Source organism: Hemibagrus wyckioides, linkage group LG05 (genome assembly GCF_019097595.1).
Source record: "Hemibagrus wyckioides isolate EC202008001 linkage group LG05, SWU_Hwy_1.0, whole genome shotgun sequence".
NCBI lineage: Eukaryota > Metazoa > Chordata > Actinopteri > Siluriformes > Bagridae > Hemibagrus > Hemibagrus wyckioides.
The window spans coordinates 274,064-289,874 of NC_080714.1; the positions used below are offsets into that span (position 1 = coordinate 274,064).

General features: G+C 33.1%; 1 pseudogene; it reads right to left on the reverse strand.

The window, feature by feature from the left end:
* Positions 1 to 15,811, reverse strand: part of LOC131353598 (complement component C7-like) — a 49,350-nt pseudogene that overhangs the window by 4,343 nt on the left and 29,196 nt on the right.

Genomic DNA, 15,811 nt, shown 5'->3' on the forward strand with positions numbered 1-15,811 from the left:
AGGAACAACATCTACTGTAGAGGAACAACATCTACTGTAGAGGAACTAAATCTACTGTAGAGGAACTAAATCTACTGTAGAGGAACAACATCTACTGTAGAGGAACTAAATCTACTGTAGAGGAACAACATCTACTGTAGAGGAACTAAATCTACTGTAGAGGAACAACATCTACTGTAGAGGAACTAAATCTACTGTAGAGGAACAACATCTACTGTAGAGGAACAACATCTACTGTAGAGGAACAACATCTACTGTAGAGGAACTAAATCTACTGTAGAGGAACAACATCTACTGTAGAGGAACAACATCTACTGTAGAGGAACAACATCTACTGTAGAGGAACTAAATCTACTGTAGAGGAACAACATCTACTGTAGAGGAACAACATCTACTGCAGACGAACTAAATCTACTGTAGAGGAACAACATCTACTGCAGAGGAACTAAATCTACTGTAGAGGAACTAAATCTACTGTAGAGGAACAACATCTACTGCAGAGGAACTAAATCTACTGTAGAGGAACTAAATCTACTGTAGAGGAACAACATCTACTGTAGAGGAACAACATCTACTGCAGACGAACTAAATCTACTGTAGAGGAACAACATCTACTGTAGAGGAACAACATCTACTGTAGAGGAACAACATCTACTGCAGACGAACTAAATCTACTGTAGAGGAACAACATCTACTGCAGAGGAACTAAATCTACTGTAGAGGAACTAAATCTACTGTAGAGGAACAACATCTACTGTAGAGGAACAACATCTACTGCAGACGAACTAAATCTACTGTAGAGGAACAACATCTACTGCAGAGGAACTAAATCTACTGTAGAGGAACTAAATCTACTGTAGAGGAACAACATCTACTGTAGAGGAACTAAAACAATAAAACGTTAGAATTCTGATGAAATAATGCAGTAATGTATAGAGTGGTGTAATCATTGTTTATTCTGATAATAAACAGATCTCTCTCAGATCTTTGTTTGCTAAAATTCACTATATATTGCCCTGAGTGAGTGTTGGGTGACCGGTCAGCTGATTTACTGACCTTTCATTAATCAAAAGGAAGAAAACATGGAGGGAAAGTCTGGTCTGATCGCTAGTTAGTAATTTGTAGAGCAAAATGACTTCCGCCCCGCCCACTCGTTTCCTATTGGCTTCAGTAAGGCTTCTTAATCCACCTGTCACAGTTACCTGGACACAGTAAGCTCTAGACAGAATAGAGATCTATCAGACGCAGACACGGGGCTGTTGGAGTCCACCTCATTTACATTACTGTCCTTTAGATGGACTTTACTCAGGTTTCGTCTGACTGCTGCTTTATCTGAAAAAGTTGAGTTTATCAGGAATACGACCCAGAGAGTCTAAATGTACCTCTGCATTAAAGAGCATAATGTGTGTGTGTGTGTGAGTGTGTGTGAGTGTGTGTGTGTGTGTGTGTGTGTGAGAGAGTGTGATCATACTCGCACTGATAGGGAATTTTACAAACACATTTGTTTTCCGCTCGGTTCTCCCATGGCTCACACTGCACCTGAGGTGGAGGTACAGTCACTGCAGGAAAACACACACACACAACACACACAACACACACACACACAACACACACAACACACACACACAACACACAGTTATTAGGATATGCATTAATAATAAAAATCACACACTGATGCAGGAGGTTTATGCACCTCTGATTTAAATTTCTCTAATTATTTCATGATGAAAATTTAATTAAATGATTTTAATAAATTTAAATTTTATTTTTATTTTATTAGAAAAGTGTGTTATGTTTTTAAACAGTGCATATGAGTGTGTTTTTGTGTTAAACTGCTGATTTGTGATGTTTCTTCTGATTGTATTGTCCACTCTAGTGTTTGTCCAGCAGAGTCTGTGTTGAGGTCAGTTTAATTTATGCTGCGTTTTCACTGACCCTCTGGTTCTAGATTCAGAACCCTGGAGTTTTATCAACATCTTACCTGCAGAACATTCAGTGTTTTTGGGTTCAGGTGACCAGGACAAGCCGGAGTTACACAGGATCTCCTCGGGGCCGACCCTCTGCCTCCCGTCTGTGCAGTTCAGCAGGACGGAGTCTCCGATCTTATAGCTGCTTTTCCACAGACTGGGAATCACGTGAAGGGAGAGGAGCGGAGGGTCACATGACGTTCCTGACCGGAAGAAACACAAACAGCTCTTACATACTCATTCCTCAAACTAAACTCTGATCATCTTCTGAAGCTGATGAGACTTAAGCGTACGTTTACACTCCATGGTCAGCTTGCTCCAGGTTCCGTCCTCAGTGCACTCAGCCATGGGGTTTCCCAGCAGGTGATATCCATCTATACAGGAATACTCGATTTTATTCCCGGGTGTGTAAAAGTCCCTGAGATCCTGCAGCATGGAAAAAACATCTTTAAAGAGAAAACAACAATCTGAACAATGACACCAAGAAGAAGGCGCAGAGCTGAAGGATGAGTTCTGTTTAACTCTTCACTCCACACACAAGGGAGTTCGGGGAAATTCTCCTGAAATCTGTACGTGTTTGTAATGTGTGTATGTGTATTTGTGTGTATGTGTATTTGTGTGTATGTGTATTTGTGTGTATGTGTATTTGTGTGTATGTGTTTGTAATGTGTGTATGTGTATTTGTGTGTATGTGTTTGTAATGTGTGTATGTGTATTTGTGTGTATGTGTATTTGTGTGTGTGTTTGTAATGTGTGTATGTGTTTGTAATGTGTGTATGTGTATTTGTGTGTATGTGTTTGTAATGTGTGTATGTGTATTTGTGTGTATGTGTATTTGTGTGTATGTGTTTGTAATGTGTGTATGTGTTTGTAATGTGTGTATGTGTATTTGTGTGTATGTGTTTGTAATGTGTGTATGTGTATTTGTGTGTATGTGTATTTGTGTGTATGTGTTTGTAATGTGTGTATGTGTTTGTAATGTGTGTATGTGTATTTGTGTGTATGTGTTTGTAATGTGTGTATGTGTATTTGTGTGTATGTGTATTTGTGTGTGTGTTTGTAATGTGTGTATGTGTTTGTAATGTGTGTATGTGTATTTGTGTGTATGTGTTTGTAATGTGTGTATGTGTATTTGTGTGTATGTGTATTTGTGTGTATGTGTTTGTAATGTGTGTATGTGTATTTGTGTGTATGTGTATTTGTGTGTATGTGTTTGTAATGTGTGTATGTGTATTTGTGTGTATGTGTTTGTAATGTGTGTATGTGTATTTGTGTGTATGTGTTTGTAATGTGTGTATGTGTATTTGTGTGTATGTGTATTTGTGTGTATGTGTTTGTAATGTGTGTATGTGTATTTGTGTGTATGTGTATTTGTGTGTATGTGTATTTGTGTGTATGTGTTTGTAATGTGTGTATGTGTATTTGTGTGTATGTGTATTTGTGTGTATGTGTATTTGTGTGTATGTGTTTGTAAGGTGTGTATGTGTATTTGTGTGTATGTGTATTTGTGTGTGTGTTTGTAATGTGTGTATGTGTTTGTAATGTGTGTATGTGTATTTGTGTGTATGTGTTTGTAATGTGTGTATGTGTATTTGTGTGTATGTGTATTTGTGTGTGTGTTTGTAATGTGTGTATGTGTTTGTAATGTGTGTATGTGTATTTGTGTGTATGTGTTTGTAATGTGTGTATGTGTATTTGTGTGTATGTGTATTTGTGTGTATGTGTTTGTAATGTGTGTATGTGTTTGTAATGTGTGTATGTGTATTTGTGTGTATGTGTTTGTAATGTGTGTATGTGTATTTGTGTGTATGTGTATTTGTGTGTGTGTTTGTAATGTGTGTATGTGTTTGTAATGTGTGTATGTGTATTTGTGTGTATGTGTTTGTAATGTGTGTATGTGTATTTGTGTGTATGTGTATTTGTGTGTGTGTTTGTAATGTGTGTATGTGTTTGTAATGTGTGTATGTGTATTTGTGTGTATGTGTTTGTAATGTGTGTATGTGTATTTGTGTGTATGTGTATTTGTGTGTATGTGTTTGTAATGTGTGTATGTGTATTTGTGTGTATGTGTATTTGTGTGTATGTGTTTGTAATGTGTGTATGTGTATTTGTGTGTATGTGTTTGTAATGTGTGTATGTGTATTTGTGTGTGTGTTTGTAATGTGTGTATGTGTTTGTAATGTGTGTATGTGTATTTGTGTGTATGTGTATTTGTGTGTATGCGTTTGTAATGTGTGTATGTGTATTTGTGTGTATGTTTATTTGTGTGTATGTGTATTTGTGTGTGTGTGTATTTGTGTGTATGTGTTTTGTAATGTGTGTATGTGTATTTGTGTGTATGTGTGTGTGTGTGTTTGTGTATATGTGTGTATGTGTTTGTAATGTGTGTATGTGTATTTGTGTGTATGTATTTGTAATGTGTGTATGTGTATTTGTGTGTATGTGTTTTGTAATGTGTGTATGTGTATTTGTGTGTATGTGTTTGTAATGTGTGTATGTGTATTTGTGTGTATGTGTATTTGTGTGTAATGTGTTTGTAATGTGTGTATGTGTATTTGTGTGTATGTGTGTATTTGTGTGTATGTGTATTTGTGTGTATGTGTTTGTAAGGTGTGTATGTGTATTTGTGTGTATGTGTATTTGTGTGTGTGTTTGTAATGTGTGTATGTGTTTTGTAATGTGTGTATGTGTATTTGTGTGTATGTGTTTGTAATGTGTGTATGTGTATTTGTGTGTATGTGTATTAATGTGTGTATGTGTTTTTGTAATGTGTGTATGTGTTTGTAATGTGTGTATGTGTATTTGTGTGTATGTGTTTGTATGTGTATGTGTGTATGTGTATTTGTGTGTGTGTGTATTTGTGTGTGTATGTGTTTTTGTGAGAATGTGTTTGTAATGTGTGGTTGTGTATTTGTTTGTATGTGTTTGTAATGAGAGTATGTGTAATTGTGTGTATTTGTATTTGTGTGTGTGTTTGTAATGTGTGTGTGTGTTTGTAATGTGTGTATGTGTATTTGTGTGTATGTGTTTGTAATGTGTGTATGTGTATTTGTGTGTATGTGTATTTGTGTGTGTGTTTGTAATGTGTGTATGTGTTTGTAATGTGTGTATGTGTATTTGTGTGTATGTGTTTGTAATGTGTGTATGTGTATTTGTGTGTATGTGTATTTGTGTGTATGTGTTTGTAATGTGTGTATGTGTATTTGTGTGTATGTGTATTTGTGTGTATGTGTATTTGTGTGTATGTGTTTGTAATGTGTGTATGTGTATTTGTGTGTGTGTGTTTGTAATGTGTGTATGTGTATTTGTGTGTATGTGTATTTGTGTGTATGTGTTTGTAATGTGTGTATGTGTATTTGTGTGTATGTGTTTGTAATGTGTGTATGTGTATTTGTGTGTATGTGTATTTGTGTGTGTGTGTTTGTAATGTGTGTATGTGTTTCTAATGTGTGTATGTGTTTGTAATGTGTGTATGTGTATTTGTGTGTATGTGTATTTGTGTGTATGTGTTTGTAATGTGTGTATGTGTATTTGTGTGTATGTGTATTTGTGTGTATGTGTATTTGTGTGTATGTGTATTTGTGTGTATGTGTTTGTAAGGTGTGTATGTGTATTTGTGTGTATGTGTATTTGTGTGTATGTGTATTTGTGTGTATGTGTTTGTAATGTGTGTATGTGTATTTGTGTGTATGTGTATTTGTGTGTATGTGTTTGTAATGTGTGTATGTGTATTTGTGTGTATGTGTATTTGTGTGTATGTGTTTGTAATGTGTGTATGTGTATTTGTGTGTGTGTTTGTAATGTGTGTATGTGTATTTGTGTGTATGTGTTTGTAATGTGTGTATGTGTATTTGTGTGTATGTGTATTTGTGTGTATGTGTTTGTAATGTGTGTATGTGTATTTGTGTGTGTGTTTGTAATGTGTGTATGTGTTTCTAATGTGTGTATGTGTGTTTGTAATGTGTGTATGTGTTTGTAATGTGTGTATGTGTATTTGTGTGTATGTGTATTTGTGTGTATGTGTATTTGTGTGTATGCGTTTGTAATGTGTGTATGTGTATTTGTGTGTATGTTTATTTGTGTGTATGTGTATTTGTGTGTATGTGTATTTGTGTGTATGTGTTTGTAATGTGTGTATGTGTATTTGTGTGTATGTGTATTTGTGTGTATGTGTATTTGTGTGTGTGTTTGTAATGTGTGTATGTGTATTTGTGTGTATGTGTTTGTAATGTGTGTATGTGTATTTGTGTGTATGTGTATTTGTGTGTATGTGTATTTGTGTGTATGTGTTTGTAATGTGTGTATGTGTATTTGTGTGTATGTGTTTGTAATGTGTGTATGTGTATTTGTGTGTATGTGTATTTGTGTGTATGTGTTTGTAATGTGTGTATGTGTATTTGTGTGTGTGTTTGTAATGTGTGTATGTGTATTTGTGTGTGTGTTTGTAATGTGTGTATGTGTATTTGTGTGTATGTGTATTTGTGTGTATGTGTTTGTAATGTGTGTATGTGTATTTGTGTGTGTGTTTGTAATGTGTGTATGTGTATTTGTGTGTATGTGTATTTGTGTGTATGTGTTTGTAATGTGTGTATGTGTATTTGTGTGTGTGTTTGTAATGTGTGTATGTGTTTGTAATGTGTGTATGTGTGTTTGTGTGTATGTGTTTGTAATGTGTGTATGTGTATTTGTGTGTATGTGTATTTGTGTGTATGTGTATTTGTGTGTATGTGTATTTGTGTGTATGTGTTTGTAATGTGTGTATGTGTATTTGTGTGTATGTGTATTTGTGTGTATGTGTTTGTAATGTGTGTATGTGTATTTGTGTGTATGTTTGTAATGTGTGTATGTGTATTTGTGTGTATGTGTTTGTAATGTGTGTATGTGTATTTGTGTGTATGTGTATTTGTGTGTATGTGTATTTGTGTGTATGTGTTTGTAATGTGTGTATGTGTATTTGTGTGTGTGTTTGTAATGTGTGTATGTGTATTTGTGTGTATGTGTATTTGTGTGTATGTGTTTGTAATGTGTGTATGTGTATTTGTGTGTATGTGTATTTGTGTGTATGTGTATTTGTGTGTGTGTTTGTAATGTGTGTATGTGTATTTGTGTGTATGTGTTTGTAATGTGTGTATGTGTATTTGTGTGTATGTGTATTTGTGTGTATGTGTTTGTAATGTGTGTATGTGTATTTGTGTGTATGTGTTTGTAATGTGTGTATGTGTATTTGTGTGTATGTGTATTTGTGTGTGTGTGTTTGTAATGTGTGTATGTGTTTCTAATGTGTGTATGTGTTTGTAATGTGTGTATGTGTATTTGTGTGTATGTGTATTTGTGTGTATGTGTTTGTAATGTGTGTGTATTTGTGTGTATGTGTATTTGTGTGTATGTGTATTTGTGTGTATGTGTATTTGTGTGTATGTGTATGTAAGGTGTGTTTGTATATTTGTGTGTATGTGTATATGTGTGTATGTGTTTGTATGTGTATGTGTATATAATGTGTGTATGTGTATTTGTGTGTATGTGTATTTGTGTGTATGTGTTTGTAATGTGTGTATGTGTATTTGTGTGTATGTGTATTTGTGTGTATGTGTTTGTAATGTGTGTATGTGTATTTGTGTGTTTGTAATGTGTGTATGTGTATTTGTGTGTATGTGTTTGTAATGTGTGTATGTGTATTTGTGTGTATATGTATTTGTGTGTATGTGTTTGTAATGTGTGTATGTGTATTTGTGTGTGTGTTTGTAATGTGTGTATGTGTTTCTAATGTGTGTATGTGTATTTGTAATGTGTGTATGTGTTTGTAATGTGTGTATGTGTATTTGTGTGTATGTGTATTTGTGTGTATGTGTATGTGTGTGTATCGTGTGTAATGTGTGTATGTGTATTTGTGTATATGTGTATTTGTGTGTATGTGTATTTGTGTGTATGTGTATTTGTGTGTATGTGTTTGTAATGTGTGTATGTGTATTTGTGTGTATGTGTATTTGTGTGTATGTGTATTTGTGTGTATGTGTTTGTAATGTGTGTATGTGTATTTGTGTGTATGTGTTTGTAATGTGTGTATGTGTATTTGTGTATATGTGTGTATGTGTATATGTGTATATGTCTGTATGTGTATATAATTTGTGTATGTGTAATTGTGTGTATGTGTTTGTAATGTGTGTATGTGTATTTGTGTGTATGTGTATTTGTGTGTATGTGTTTGTAATGTGTGTATGTGTATTTGTGTGTGTGTTTATAATGTGTGTATGTGTATTTGTGTGTGTGTTTATAATGTGTGTATGTGTATTTGTGTGTATATGTGTATTTGTGTGTATGTGTTTATAATGTGTATGTGTATTTGTGTATGTGTTTATAATGTGTGTATGTGTATTTGTGTGTATGTGTATTTGTGTGTATGTGTTTGTAATGTGTGTATGTGTATTTGTGTGTGTGTTTGTAATGTGTGTATGTGTATTTGGGTGTATGTGTATTTGTGTGTATGTTTGTAATGTGTGTATGTGTGTATGTGTATGTGTGTATTTGTGTGTATGTTGTGTGTATGTGTTTGTAATGTGTGTTGTGTATGTGTATGTGTTTGTAATGTGTGTATGTGTATTTGTGTGTATGTGTTTGTAATGTGTGTATGTGTATTTGTGTGTATGTGTTTGTAATGTGTGTATGTGTATTTGTGTGTGTGTTTGTAATGTGTGTATGTGTATTTGTGTGTATGTGTTTGTAATGTGTGTATGTGTATTTGTGTGTATGTGTATTTGTGTGTATGTGTTTGTAATGTGTGTATGTGTATTTGTGTGTGTGTTTGTAATGTGTGTATGTGTTTCTAATGTGTGTATGTGTGTTTGTAATGTGTGTATGTGTTTGTAATGTGTGTATGTGTATTTGTGTGTATGTGTATTTGTGTGTATGCGTTTGTAATGTGTGTATGTGTATTTGTGTGTATGTTTATTTGTGTGTATGTGTATTTGTGTGTATGTGTATTTGTGTGTATGTGTTTGTAATGTGTGTATGTGTATTTGTGTGTATGTGTATTTGTGTGTATGTGTTTGTAATGTGTGTATGTGTATTTGTGTGTATGTGTTTGTAATGTGTGTATGTGTATTTGTGTGTATGTGTATTTGTGTGTATGTGTTTGTAATGTGTGTATGTATATTTGTTTGTATGTGTATTTGTGTGTATGTGTTTGTAATGTGTGTATGTGTATTTGTGTGTATGTGTTTGTAATGTGTGTATGTGTATTTGTGTGTTTGTAATGTGTGTATGTGTTTGTAATGTGTGTATGTGTATTTGTGTGTATGTGTATTTGTGTGTATGTGTTTGTAATGTGTGTATGTGTATTTGTGTGTATGTGTATTTGTGTGTATGTGTTTGTAATGTGTGTATGTGTATTTGTGTGTATGTGTATTTGTGTGTATGTGTTTGTAATGTGTGTATGTGTATTTGTGTGTATGTGTTTGTAATGTGTGTATGTGTATTTGTGTGTGTGTTTGTAATGTGTGTATGTGTATTTGTGTGTATGTGTTGTTGTAATGTGTGTATGTGTATTTGTGTGTATGTGTATTTGTGTGTAGTGTTTGTAATGTGTGTATGTGTATTTGTGTGTATGTGTTTGTAATGTGTGTGTATGTGTATTTGTGTGTTTGTAATGTGTGTTTGTATTTATAATGTGTGTATGTGTGTTTGTGTGTATGTGTATTTGTGTGTATGTGTTTGTAATGTGTGTATGTATATTTGTGTGTATGTGTATTTGTGTGTATGTGTTTGTAATGTGTGTATGTGTATTTGTGTGTATGTGTATTTGTGTGTATGTGTTTATAATGTGTGTATGTGTATTTGTGTGTATGTGTTTGTAATGTGTGTATGTGTATTGGTGTGTGTGTTTGTAATGTGTGTATGTGTATTTGTGTGTATGTGTTTGTAATGTGTGTATGTGTATTTGTGTGTATGTGTATTTGTGTGTGTGTGTTTGTAATGTGTGTATGTGTATTTGTGTGTATGTGTTTGTAATGTGTGTATGTGTATTTGTGTGTTTTAATGTGTGTATGTGTTTGTAATGTGTGTATGTGTGTTTGTGTGTATGTGTATTTGTGTGTATGTGTTTGTAATGTGAGTATGTGTATTTGTGTGTATGTGTAGTTGTGTGTATGTGTTTGTAATGTGTGTATGTGTATTTGTGTGTATGTGTATTGTGTGTATGTGTTTGTAATGTGTGTATGTGTATTTGTGTGTATGTGTATTTGTGTGTATGTGTGTATGTATGTGTGTATGTATGTGTGTATGTGTATTTGTGTGTATGTGTTTGTAATGTGTGTATGTGTATTTGTGTGTATGTGTTTGTAATGTGTGTATGTGTATTTGAGTGTGTGTATGTGTAATGTGTGTATGTGTATTTGTGTGTATGTGTTTGTAATGTGTGTATGTGTATTTGTGTGTATGTGTATTTGTGTGTATGTGTTTGTAATGTGTGTATGTGTATTTGTGTGTATGTGTTTGTAATGTGTGTATGTGTATTTGTGTGTATGTGTATTTGTGTGTATGTGTTTGTAATGTGTGTATGTGTATTTGTGTGTATGTGTATTTGTGTGTATGTGTTTGTAATGTGTGTATGTGTATTTGTGTGTATGTGTATTTGTGTGTATGTGTTTGTAATGTGTGTATGTGTATTTGTGTGTATGTGTTTGTAATGTGTGTATGTGTATTTGTGTGTATGTGTATTTGTGTGTATGTGGTTTGTAATGTGTGTATGTGTATTTGTGTGTATGTGTATTTGTGTGTATGTGTTGTAGTGTGTATGTGTTTATAATGTGTGTATGTGTTTGTAATGTGTGTATGTGTATTTGTGTGTATGTGTATTTGTGTGTATGTGTTTGTAATGTGTGTATGTGTATTTGTGTGTGTGTTTGTAATGTGTTTGTTTGTATGTGTGTATGTGTATTTGTGTGTGTGTTTGTAATGTGTGTATGTGTATTTGTATGTGTATTTGTGTGTGTTTGTAATGTGTGTATGTGTATTTGTGTGTATGTGTTTGTAATGTGTGTATGTGTATTTGTGTGTTTGTATTGTGTGTATGTGTATTTGTGTGTATGTGTATTTGTGTGTATGTGTTTGTAATGTGTGTATGTGTATTTGTGTGTATGTTTGTAATGTGTGTATGTGTATTTGTGTGTATGTGTTTGTAATGTGTGTATGTGTATTTGTGTGTATGTTTGTAATGTGTGTGTGTGTTTGTGTGTGTGTGTGTATGTGTGTGTATGTGTGTGTAATGTGTGTATGTGTATTTGTGTGTGTGTTTGTAATGTGTGTATGTGTATTTGTGTGTATGTGTATTTGTGTGTATGTGTATTTGTGTGTATGTCCTTATTTGTGTGTATGTGTTTGTAATGTGTATATGTGTATTTGTGTGTATGTGTGTGTGTGTGTGTATGTGTGTGTATGTGTGTGTGTGTGTATGTGTGTGTATGTTTATTTGTGTGTATGTGTATTTGTGTGTATGTGTTTGTAATGTGTGTATGTGTATTTGTGTGTATGTGTTTGTAATGTGTGTATGTGTATTTGTGTGTATGTGTATTTGTGTGTATGTGTTTGTAATGTGTGTATGTGTATTTGTGTGTATGTGTATTTGTGTGTATGTGTTTATAATGTGTGTATGTGTATTTGTGTGTATGTGTATTTGTGTGTGTGTGTTTGTAATGTGTGTATGTGTTTTTCTAATGTGTGTATGTGTTTGTAATGTGTGTATGTGTATTTGTGTGTATGTGTATTTGTGTGTATGTGTTTGTAATGTGTGTATGTGTATTTGTGTGTATGTATTTGTGTGTATGTGTATTTGTGTGTATGTGTATTTGTGTGTATGTGTTTGTAAGGTGTGTATGTGTATGTTGTGTGTATGTGTATTTGTGTGTATGTGTATTTGTGTGTATGTGTTTATAATGTGTGTATGTGTATTTGTGTGTATGTATTTGTGTGTATGTGTTTGTAATGTGTGTATGTGTATTTGTGTGTATGTGTATTTGTGTGTATGTGTTTGTAATGTGTGTATGTGTATTTGTGTGTGTGTTTGTAATGTGTGTATGTGTATTTGTGTGTATGTGTTTATAATGTGTGTATGTGTATTTGTGTGTATGTGTATTTGTGTGTATGTGTTTGTAATGTGTGTATGTGTATTTGTGTGTGTGTTTGTAATGTGTGTATGTGTTTCTAATGTGTGTATGTGTGTTTGTAATGTGTGTATGTGTTTGTAATGTGTGTATGTGTATTTGTGTGTATGTGTATTTGTGTGTATGTGTATTTGTGTGTATGCGTTTGTAATGTGTGTATGTGTATTTGTGTGTATGTTTATTTGTGTGTATGTGTATTTGTGTGTATGTGTATTTGTGTGTATGTGTTTGTAATGTGTGTATGTGTATTTGTGTGTATGTGTATTTGTGTGTATGTGTATTTGTGTGTATGTGTTTGTAATGTGTGTATGTGTATTTGTGTGTATGTGTTTTGTAATGTGTGTATGTGTATTTGTGTGTATGTGTATTTGTGTGTATGTGTATTTGTGTGTATGTGTTTGTAATGTGTGTATGTGTATTTGTGTGCATGTGTTTGTAATGTGTGTATGTGTATTTGTGTGGATGTGTAGTTGTTTGTATGTGTCTATAATGTGTGTATATGTATTTGTGTGTGTGTTTGTAATGTGTGTATGTGCTATTGTGTGTGTGTTTATAATGTGTATGTGTATTTGTGTGTATGTGTATTTGTGTGTATGTGTTTGTAATGTGTGTATGTGTATTTGTGTGTGTGTTTGTAATGTGTGTATGTGTATTTGTGTGTATGTGTTTGTAATGTGTGTATGTGTATTTGTTTGTGTGTTTGTAATGTGTGTATGTGTTTGTAATGTGTGTATGTGTATTTGTGTGTATGTGTTTGTAATGTGTGTATGTGTATTTGTGTGTATGTGTATTTGTGTGTATGTGTATTTGTGTGTATGTGTTTGTAATGTGTGTATGTGTATTTGTGTGTATGTGTATTTGTGTGTATGTGTTTGTAATGTGTGTATGTGTATTTGTGTGTGTGTTTGTAATGTGTGTATGTGTATTTGTGTGTATGTGTTTGTAATGTGTGTATGTGTATTTGTGTGTATGTGTATTTGTGTGTATGTGTTTGTAATGTGTGTATGTGTATTTGTGTGTGTGTTTATAATGTGTGTATGTGTTTCTAATGTGTGTATGTGTGTTGTAATGTGTGTATGTGTTTATAATGTGTGTATGTGTATTTGTGTGTATGTGTATTTGTGTGTATACGTTTGTAATGTGTGTATGTGTATTTGTGTGTATGTTTATTTGTGTGTATGTGTATTTGTGTGTATGTGTATTTGTGTGTATGTGTTTATAATGTGTGTATGTGTATTTGTGTGTATGTATTTGTGTGTATGTGTTTGTAATGTGTGTATGTGTATTTGTGTGTATGTGTTTGTAATGTGTGTATGTGTATTTGTGTGTATGTGTATTTGTGTGTATGTGTTTGTAATGTGTGTATGTATATTTGTTTGTATGTGTATTTGTGTGTATGTGTTTGTAATGTGTGTATGTGTATTTGTGTGTATGTGTTTGTAATGTGTGTATGTGTATTTGTGTGTATGTGTATTTGTGTGTATGTGTTTGTAATGTGTGTATGTGTATTTGTGTGTGTGTGTTTGTAATGTGTGTATGTGTTGTGTGTTTATGTGTGTATGTGTTTGTAATGTGTGTATGTGTATTTGTGTGTATGTGTATTTGTGTGTATGTGTTTGTTATGTGTGTATGTGTATTTGTGTGTATGTGTATTGTGTGTATGTGTTTGTAATGTGTGTATGTGTATTTGTGTGTATGTGTATTTGTGTGTATGTGTTTGTAATGTGTGTATGTGTATTTGTGTGTATGTGTTTGTAATGTGTGTATGTGTATTTGTGTGTGTGTTTGTAATGTGTGTATGTGTATTTGTGTGTATGTGTTTGTAATGTGTGTATGTTTATTTGTGTGTATGTGTATTTGTGTGTGTGTTTGTAATGTGTGTATGTGTATTTGTGTGTATGTGTTTGTAATGTGTGTATGTGTATTTGTGTGTTTGTAATGTGTGTATGTGTTTGTAATGTGTGTATGTGTGTTTGTGTGTATGTGTATTTGTGTGTATGTGTTTGTAATTTGTGTATGTGTATTTGTGTGTATGTGTATTTGTGTGTATGTGTTTGTAATGTGTGTATGTGTATTTGTGTGTATGTGTATTTGTGTGTATGTGTTTGTAATGTGTGTATGTGTATTTGTGTGTATGTGTTTGTAATGTGTGTATGTGTATTTGTGTGTGTTTGTAATGTGTGTATGTGTATTTGTGTGTATGTGTTTGTAATGTGTGTATGTGTATTTGTGTGTATGTGTATTTGTGTGTGTGTTTGTAATGTGTGTATGTGTATTTGTGTGTATGTGTTTGTAATGTGTGTATGTGTATTTGTGTGTTTGTAATGTGTGTATGTGTTTGTAATGTGTGTATGTGTGTTTGTGTGTATGTATTTGTGTGTATGTGTTTGTAATGTGTGTATGTGTTTGTGTGTATGTGTATTTGTGTGTATGTGTTTGTAATGTGTGTATGTGTATTTGTGTGTATGTGTATTTGTGTGTATGTGTTTGTAATGTGTGTATGTGTATTTGTGTGTATATGTATTTGTGTGTATGTGTTTATAATGTGTATGTGTATTTGTGTGTATGTGTATTTGTGTGTATGTGTTTAATGTGTGTATGTGTATTGTGTGTATGTGTTTATAATGTGTGTATGTATTTGTGTGTGTGTTTGAAATGTGTGTAAGTGTATTTGTGTGTATGTGTTTGTAATGTGTGTACGTGTATTTGTGTGTTTTAATGCGTGTATATGTTTGTAATGTGTGTATGTGTGGTTGTGTGAATGTGTATTTGTGTGTTTGTGTTTGTAATGTGTGTATGTGTATTTGTGTGTATGTGTATTTGTGTGTATGTGTTTGTAATGTGTGTATGTGTATTTGTGTGTATGTGTTTGTAATGTGTGTATGTGTATTTGTGTGTATGTGTATTTGTGTGTATGTGTTTGTAATGTGTGTATGTGTATTTGTGTGTATGTGTATTTGTGTGTATGTGTATTTGTGTGTATGTGTATTTGTGTGTATGTGTTTGTAATGTGTGTATGTGTTTGTAATGTGTGTATGTGTATTTGTGTGTATGTGTATTTGTGTGTATGTGTTTGTAATGTGTGTATGTGTATTTGTGTGTGTGTTTGTAATGTGTGTATGTGTATTTGTGTATGTGTATTTGTGTGTATGTGTTTGTAATGTGTGTATGTGTATTTGTGTGTGTGTTTGTAATGTGTGTATGTGTATTTGTGTGTATGTGTTTGTAATGTGTGTATGTGTATTTGTGTGTATGTGTATTTGTGTGTATGTGTTTGTAATGTGTGTATGTGTATTTGTGTGTGTGTTTGTAATGTGTGTATGTGTTTCTAATGTGTGTATGTGTGTTTGTAATGTGTGTATGTGTTTGTAATGTATGTATGTGTGTGTGTGTGTATGTATTTGTGTGTATGTGTATTTGTGTGTATGCGTTTGTAATGTGTGTATGTGTATTTGTGTGAATGTTTATTTGTGTGTATGTGTATTTGTGTGTATGTGTATTTGTGTGTATGTGTTTGTAATGTGTGTATATGTATTTGTGTGTATGTGTATTTGTGTGTATGTGTTTATGTAATGTGTGTATGTGTATTTGTGTGTATGTGTATTTGTGTGTATGTGTTTGTAATGTGTGTATGTGTATTTGTGTGTGTGTTTATAATGTGTGTATGTGTATTTGTGTGTATGTGTATTT